This window comes from Hyla sarda, chromosome 11 (assembly GCF_029499605.1).
Source record: "Hyla sarda isolate aHylSar1 chromosome 11, aHylSar1.hap1, whole genome shotgun sequence".
NCBI lineage: Eukaryota > Metazoa > Chordata > Amphibia > Anura > Hylidae > Hyla > Hyla sarda.
The window spans coordinates 89,068,182-89,076,945 of NC_079199.1; the positions used below are offsets into that span (position 1 = coordinate 89,068,182).

General features: G+C 46.0%; 1 long non-coding RNA gene across 1 annotated transcript; it reads right to left on the minus strand.

Annotated features, from left to right (window-relative positions):
• Positions 1 to 230: 230 nt before the first annotated feature.
• Positions 231 to 6,609, minus strand: LOC130295634 (uncharacterized). Its single transcript, XR_008848941.1, has 3 exons — positions 6,520 to 6,609; positions 3,463 to 3,532; positions 231 to 323 (listed from the first exon to the last, which is right to left on the minus strand). It is a non-coding gene; the product is annotated as an uncharacterized LOC130295634 (long non-coding RNA).
• Positions 6,610 to 8,764: the final 2,155 nt, after the last annotated feature.

Below are 8,764 nucleotides of genomic sequence, written 5' to 3' on the forward strand. Positions count from 1 at the left end.
CCATTTTTGATGCTCCAGGCCTGTTGGTACCGGCTCTTCCCGGCACCCCTGTGGCGGTGGGTAACGGGGTAATAATTGAGGGTTAGCATTAGCTGTTTTGGGGGCTAATGCTAAGCCCCGGCTTAGTAATGGATTCCGTCAATAAGATGGTTCCATTACTAAGCCTGAAAATTTTATTTAAAAAAAAACGACACATTGGAAAAATTATTTTATTTTAAAAAACACTCTGCCACAGCCCTCGTTAACCATTTTATTAAAAGAAAAAAAATCTACTTCATCGCCGTAATCCACCGAATCCGCCACAATCCTCTGCATACACAGATCTGAAACGAGAAGATGAAACACAAAAATGGGTTAGGACATTTTTGGCGCTCTCCGCTGGGGAGAGTACCCAAAACGCCATGTCTTCCCAAACAGAGAGACTCCAATTGTTGCAAAACTACAACTCCCAGCATGCCCAGACAGCCATTGGCTGTCTAAGCATGCTGGGAGTTGTAGTTTAGCAACAGCTGGAGTCTCCCTGTCTGGGAAGACACTGCCAGAAGGGTCTGTTCATATTCTGCAAAACGTACAATGTTAACAGAGCCTCATACTTACCACTCTGCCTCCTGTCTGTTCATGGACCCGACAGGGAGCAAGGGAGGTAAGCGGATCTCACCTTCTGTATACACTATATACAGCTATCTATAGATAGTATATACTGTATACCGCCCAAAGGGTTAACCTACACTGTCCAGCAGTGTAAGTTAACTCCTTCCTTGCTGGGCTGGCGCATAGCGCACAGCTCAGCAAAGGGTTAAGTGAGTCAGCAATGTGTATACTGTATACACATTGCAGGCTCACTATAAGTTCTTGCTGGGCAGTAGATATACGATGTATACACACTGTTCAGCATCAGCTGTTCTCCCGACTCTGTAGCCGTGAGTACAACTGAGTCCCGAAATTCACATCAGGAGGATTGCAACAGGTGTCAGGAGTCACACTTGCTGCGATCTGTCCTTAGCTGCGGGTACTACTGCTCCCAACATGGAGCACACTCTGCTCCGTGCTGGGAGTTGTAGTACCTGTACTAATAGACAGATCGCAGCAGGTGTCATTTCTGACACCCGGTGCGATCTGTCTATTAATGCAGGTACTACTGCTCCCAGCATGGAGCAGAGTGTGCTTCATGTTTGGAGCAGTAGTACCTGCAGCTAAGGAAAGATCACAGCGGGTGTCATTTCTGACACCCGCTGCGATCGTCCTGTATGATGTATAGATGCGGCTTGTAGCTCTTCTCTGGTCCCCTACACTGCCGTATATACACCTATTCATATTTCCCACAGAGAGTTGTGATTGGCTGGAACCATCCAGCCAATCACAGCTCTCTGCGGGAAATATGAATAATTAGGAATTCACATTGCAGAACACAGTGCAGGATAGCGGAGAAGAGCGGCTGTGCCGCAGTTTTATTCATTATATAGGAGGATCGCAACGGGTGTCATTAGTATAGGTACTACTACTCCCATCATGGAACTGTCTGTTTCATGCACACACACTTTATTAAACACATTATTAAAATACATTACTAATAAAAAGTTTAACAAAATTATTTAAAAAAATATATATTATTTTTACATTTAAATGGCCCCTTTCAAAATTTTTATTATTGTCGGCTACATTTTTAGTTCCCTGCCGCCCTCATTAATTGATCCCTGTTTAAAAATTTGCAAAAAATTCTTATAAAAAATATAAATTTCGTTAAATACAATTTTTTCCATAACTACTGTATCTTTTTTTTTTTTTTTTAATGGTACCCTATGAAATTTTAATAATGGCGTCTCCAACCCTTTTTTGGATCGCTGAAGTCAGAAAGAAAAAACACCTTCAAAAACGCCAAAGTTAAAACCCACATGGCGCTTTTTTTCCCCACTCCCATAGACTTCTATTGAATGCCAAGATTTTCCCACCAAAGTCTCAACAAGAGGTCGTTTTTGAAAAACTGCAAACTGCAAACTGCAAACTGAAACACCAAACACCAAACTGAAAAACACCAAGTGGATATGGCATTTTGCAGTTCCCTATTGACTTGCAGCTAACATCTGGCCGCAGCGTTTTTCCACAAAAAAAATAAAAAATAAACGCCATGCAGCAGAATGTGTGTTTTTATTGGAGTTTTTGCTAAATAAAAATCTTAGTGGAAACCTCGCCTTAGAGTCATTCTAATGAATAGTTGGTGAACAGTCAAGGAAATACAAAAATGGTGCTCCAACTAATGTGTCTGAACACTCAACACGTTGCTCCTTAGAACGGATGGTCTATGATATCACTTGGACAGTTTTTGGGTTATTGTGTCAAAAGGAAACAGTAAGGCAGAACTCCAATGGGCAAAACAAAAAATTGAGCAGCGGAAAAGCAGTGTCTGGGTAGATGAAGCTAAGATTCTACAGCACCATGATGATGGAAGGGTTAGAACCTGGCATAAGCAGCATCAATCGATGATCCTTCCTGACATGTGTCAACAGTTTAAACGGGTACTCTGCCCCTAGACATCTTATCCAAAGGATAGGGGATAATATGTCTAAAGGCAGGGGTCCCGCCACTCCACTCCGGCATTCTAAACTTTTCGTTTCGAACGCTGGGTTCGGGCCATGGTCGTGACAACACGCCCCCTCCATTCGTGTCTATGGGAGGGGGCGTGGCGGCCACGGCGCCTCCTATCATAGACATGAATAGAGGGGGCGTGGTGTGACGTCACGACACCCGCTGAGGGAACCCAGTGTTCTAACCATGTTGTTTAGAATGCTGGGTGCTGCACAGAGACTGTGAGGAGTCCCAGCAGCGGGACCCCCGCGATCAGACATCTTATCCCCTATCCTTTGGATAAGATATCTAGGGGCAGAGTACCCCTTTAAAGGGGTACTCTGGCGCTTAGACATCTTATCCCCTATCCAAAGGATATGGGATAAGATGCCTGATCGTGGGGGTCCTGCCGCTGGGGACCCCCGTAATCTTGCATGCAGCACCCCAGTTAAAATCAGCCCCCGGAGCATGTTCGCTCCGGGTCTGATTACTGGCCACCACAGGACCGGCGGTCTGTGACGTCACGCCTCCGCCCCGTGTGACGTCACGCTCCACCCCTCAATGCAAGCCTATGGGAGGGGGCATGACCTAAGGGGCGGAGTGTGACGTCACACGGGGGCGGAGGCTTGATGTCACACGCCGCCGGTCCTGTGGTGGCCGGTAATCAGACCCGGAGCGAACATGCTCCGGGGGCTGATTTTAACTGGGGTGCTGCATGCAAGATCACGGGGGTCCCCAGCGGCGGGACCCCCGCGATCAGGCATCTTATCCCCTATCCTTTGGATAAGGGATAAGATGTCTAAGCGCCGGAGTACCCCTTTAAGGTTCTTAGTGCACACATCGTAAAATAAAAAAAAATTCTTGCTTTACAAAGTTTGGCGCATGCTTTATAGAACAAACCTTCCATGACGGAAAAACAGCATATTTTCACATTTCCAGGGTGAAGCAATGCATGCGCTGTAGAGTAAACCTGCGGCACAAGCAGAGAGGGGGGTTATGCATATGGATGAACCGGGCAGAGCGCCCGCCCATGCCCAAAGGACCTCATTTACATATGAAGAAAAAGCTAAATAACGGCAGAACGGCTGGGCTGTTTGGGACACGGTAAGTATGGTTTTGATCAGTATCACCTGCACTATAAGTCTGTATGACAGGTTAGTGCGGGTGATACTGATGACAGATTTCCTTTAATATCTATTATAATCATTTAAGAATGGAAAAGCATGGCTGCTTTCTTCTAGAAATATTGTTGCTTTTATCCATGACCTGTATTGCTCTAGTAGGGCCAAGCTGCTATACTAGACTCAGCCAACGGATAATGGAGGCAATGGCGGCCATATTTACCTAATCTCAACCCAACCCTTGTGAGCAATACATCCACACCCATTAAATAATTCTACAATAGGAGAATAAACATATATAACCATAAAATATAAAACAGCACCCCAAAAAAAATAAACACCCACGATTCTTCAGATTGCCCTGAGACGGCTCATAGCGTAATTTTAAGGCACCGGGTGTAATCTTTCAGGGGGGTATTTATCAAAGGATTTATGTGGGTTTTTTTTTTTCACATAACTTTGGCGCAATACTTTGGCGCAGTGTCTTTTTGCTTTCTTCTCCACTGTCATTTTTACAACTTTCTCAAAATCACACGGTCCTGTGTGTGATTTGAACTTTAGTCAGTAATCCATCATTGGCGCCAATTGATTTTTGGCGCAAATCCCTTTTTTTGGCCGCAAATCCCCGCCAAGCAATTTTGCACATGGAAAAGACACTTAGCAATGTCAGAAAATGTAAAGGTGTAAAAATACATTACATTTTTTTTTTTTTTGTGAAAGCAGCGACGCCTCCAGGGCTGCTCAATACCATCCTGCGACATGGTTGTCTCTGAGGAACCTTCACCCTCCGTTGAGCCGGTGCATTGCCGTGGAATGAGATTTGCCATAGAATGAGATGGTCCGCCTCCATCACATCCTATTGGCTCTCTCTTGTCAGGTGACATATTTAAACGTCACGCATCGATGCGCACAGTAGTGTCAGTTTGGCTATCACAGGGAGAGGATCTCCTCACCCTGTGATAGCTGAAGCTGTACGGAGCTCTCATGGCCTCTGTGGCCCGACAGAAGTTCACACATTTACGCAGCTCATACGGCTGCCTCATATACATTTACTGTTGATCCACAGCGCTATCGGGATCCCGATGCCGCTGTCATCAGTGTGCGTCCCCCCGAGCGCCCCACGCCCGCAGCTCTACTCCCCGTCGCCCGCAGCTCTACTCCCCGCCCCCGCAGCTCTACTCCCCGTCCCCCGTAGGTCTATTCCCAGTCCCCTGTTAACGCTCAGGGAGCGATCAACAGCGCTATGGGGATTCCTATGCCCGATGCCGCTGTCATAAGTGTGCCTCCCCCCGAGCGCCCCACGCCCGCAGCTGTACTCCCCGTCCCGTTAACGCTCAGGGAGCGGGGAACAGAAAGTAGAGCATCGGGCGCAGGTTAAGTTATTCGCGTAGTGCTGCGCATGCGCAGTACTACTTTACCTGCGCCCGATCCTCTATTTTCTGTTCCCCGCTCCCTGAGCGTTAACGGGACGGGGAGTACAGCTGCGGGCGTGGGGCGCTCGCGGGGACGCACACTGATGACAGCGGCATCGGGCATAGGAATCCCCATAGCGCTGTTGATCGCTCCCTGAGCGTTAACAGGGGACTGGGAATAGACCTACGGGGGACGGGGAGTAGAGCTGCGGGGGACGGGGAGTAGAGCTACGGGCGACGGGGAGTAGAGCTACGGGCGACGGGGAGTACAGCTGCGGGGGACGGGGAGTACAGCTGCGGGGGACGGGGAGTAGAGCTGCGGGGGACGGGGAGTACAGCTGCGGGGGACGGGGAGTGGAGCTGCGGGCGTGGGGCGCTCGCGGGGACGCACACTGATGACAGCGCCATCGGGCATAGGGATCCCGATAGCGCTGTGGATGTAATAATAGAGTAAATGTATATGAGGCAGCCGTATGAGCTGCGTACATGTGTGAACTTCTGTCGGGCCACAGAGGCCATGAGAGCTCCGTACAGCTTCAGCTATCACAGGGTGAGGAGATCCTCTCTCTGTGATAGCCAAACTGACACTGCTGTGCGCATCGATGTGTGACGTTTAAATATGTCACGTGACAAGAGAGAGCCAATAGGATGTGATGGAGGCAGACCATCTCATTCTATGGCAAATCTCATTCCACGGCAATGCACCGGCATTGGTCATGGCCACACAGGTTCAGGAAAGGTAAAGCACTAAAGCAGTGGTCTCCAACCTGCGGACCTCCAGATGTTGCAAAACTAAAACTCCCAGCATGCCCGGACAGCCAACGGCTGTCCGGGCATGCTGAGAATTGTAGTTTTGCAACATCTGGAGGTCCGCAGGTTGAAGACCACTGCACTAAAGTAACAAAAAATAAATAAAAAAAATACCCAAGTTGAAAATAAAATCCATTTCACATGGTGGCTATAAACCCCACAAAAGAAAATAACTCATGTCGCCTGCTGATATACTGCAGGAGGGACTCCGAAATGGCTGCACAAGGGGTTAAACACGGGGTAAGTTCTGTGTAAAAGGCGCTGTGAACGGCTGATTTCAACATTTGCGCCAAAATTACTAACAACTTGCACCAAATGATAAATTTGGTGCATGTCCACGAAAACCAAAGTGAAAAAAAAAGGGTAAAAAAGAAACGGTCAACAGGCAAAATTGATAAATACCCCCCCCCCCATAGTCTTTTCGGAATAGGGTGGGACATCCATTAGGCATCCATTCCTGCTAGCTTCTGTTCCTTGAGCATCTGCTACATAAAAGGGTCTTTCTTAAATAGTGACTACACATGTTTTGTTTCTCTGTTTTTCTCATTTGCCCATAGAACTATAAAGTGGTAAAGTCAATTACAAGCCCAGCGCTGAATCACCCGTCTGCTTACCGTCAGTTCTGCGTACCGTCGTGTTCTTTCTTCAGGCTTTCCAAACCTTGCAGTCTGCTTTTATGAGACAACAACACAGCCATGTGTTTCATGTAACTGATTAGGGCTCTGCTCATATCTCCTTGGCCTCCATTGTTGGTTTTTCTCCAAAAACATTCTCATCATCGCGCTTGAAATCGCTCAAAGGATTGGTTTTCCAGGCCGGCCTTAAAGGGGTACTCCTCTGGAAAACATTTTTTTTTCAACTGGTGCCGGAAAGTTAAACAGATTTGTAAATGACTTCAATTTCAAAATCTTAATCCTTCCAGTACTTATTAGCTGCTGTATACTACAGAGGAAGTTCTTTTTGAATCTCCTTTCCGTCTGCTCTCTGCTGACACCTCTGTCCATGTCAGGGACTGTCCAGAGTACAAGCAAATCCCCATAGTAAACCTATTCTGCTCCAGACAGTTCATAAAATGGACAGAGGTGTCAGCAGAGAGCACTGTGGTCAGACAGTAATTAAATTAAAAAAGAAAAGAACTTCCTGTGGAGCATACAGCAGCTGAAGTACCGGAAGGGTAAATATATTTAAGTAGAAGTACTTGCAGAAGTATTTACAGAAGTATTTACAAATCTGTTTAACTTTCTGGCACCAGTTGAATAAAAAAAAATTAAAAATAAAAAAAAAAAAAACATGTTTTCCAGGGGAGTACCCCTTTAAACATATTAAGATGTAGCAGAGCATTAAAGGGGTACTCCAGTGGAAAACATTTTTTTTTTTATCAACTAGTTCCAGAAAGTTGAACAGATTTGTAAATTACTTCTATTAAAAAAATCTTAAACCTTCCAGTACTTATCAGCTGCTGTATGCTCCAGAGGAAGTTGAGTAGTTCTTTTCTCTCTGACCACAGTGCTCTCTGCTGACACCTCTGTCCATGTCAGGAACTGTCCGGAGCAGGAACAGATCCCCATAGCAAACCTCTCCTGCCCCAGACAATTCCTGACATGGACAGAGGTGTCAGCAGAGAGCACTCTTCTCAGGCAGAAAAGAACAATTCAATTTCCTCTGTAGCATACAGCAACTGATAAGTAATGAAAGGATTAAGATTTTTTAATAGTAGTAATTTACAAATCTGTTTAACTTTCTGGCACCAGTTGATTTAAATTTTTTTTTTCCCTCTTGAGTACCCCTTTAAGAGCTGACTTGAGGGAATATTGGATGACATGTACAATAATGGTGCTGTCTAAAAAGGCCATGTCTGGTACAGCCTCAGCTATACATGGTCATGGGTGGAAAATAATGGGTTGTGTAGATCTGTACTCCTCTGAGGAGCCTATTAAACACCTTGGTTGTCATGTTGGGGGAGGGGGCGCACAAATGATCACTAGATAGGGATACATTTTATGATCTGCTTATTGTCAGGGGATCCTTCCAATATGTATTAGTAAAGTATACAGACATTTATATATTTATACGTACAATTGTTAAAGGTTCTGGGTACCCATCACATAGATAAATTATTTTACATAGGTTTGTAGTTACCATTTATTTATCCCTTTTCAAACCCCCTGATATATAATTTACAACCTGCTTCTAGTTTCCGACCTTTTGTCATCACTTATCACTTCAATAATAGGATATTATAAGATATAAGATATTGGATGTATGTGTGGACTCAGGATACAACTGTCTTCACTAGCTCTCATATATCAGCCTTATTCCTTTACTGCTTTCTTCTACTATAGAGTTGAGGGGTGTGTTTGCCCCTTTTTCCCCTTGAAGGGTCTGTGATGGTGTCTTCTCTGAACAGATAGTGATTTATCTCTCTCCTCAATGCTTGTTTGCTTTCCCTATGAACAGCTTGTGTGATCTGCCCTTCCTAAACACTTGTGTGTGTGTGCACCCTCTTCCATAGTGTTCTCCCCCCCCCCCCCCACCCCGGTTATTATCTACTACACTGATGAAAGAGGGAGAGCAAAATAGAAGGTAAGAGTATTTAGAAATGGCTTAAAGGGGTACTCTGCCCCTAGACATCTTATCCCCTATCCAAAGGATAAGGGATAAGATGTCTGATCATGGGGCACCCTCTATCTTCTGCACCCGGTGTTCATTTAGAGCATCGGGTGCAGCGCCGGAGGCTCGTGACTGCACTGCCACGGCCCCTCGTGATGTCACGACCACGCCCCCTTAATGGTACTTTATGGGAGGGGGCGTGACGGCTGTCAAGCCCCCTCCCTTAGACTTGCAGTGAGGAGGTGTGGC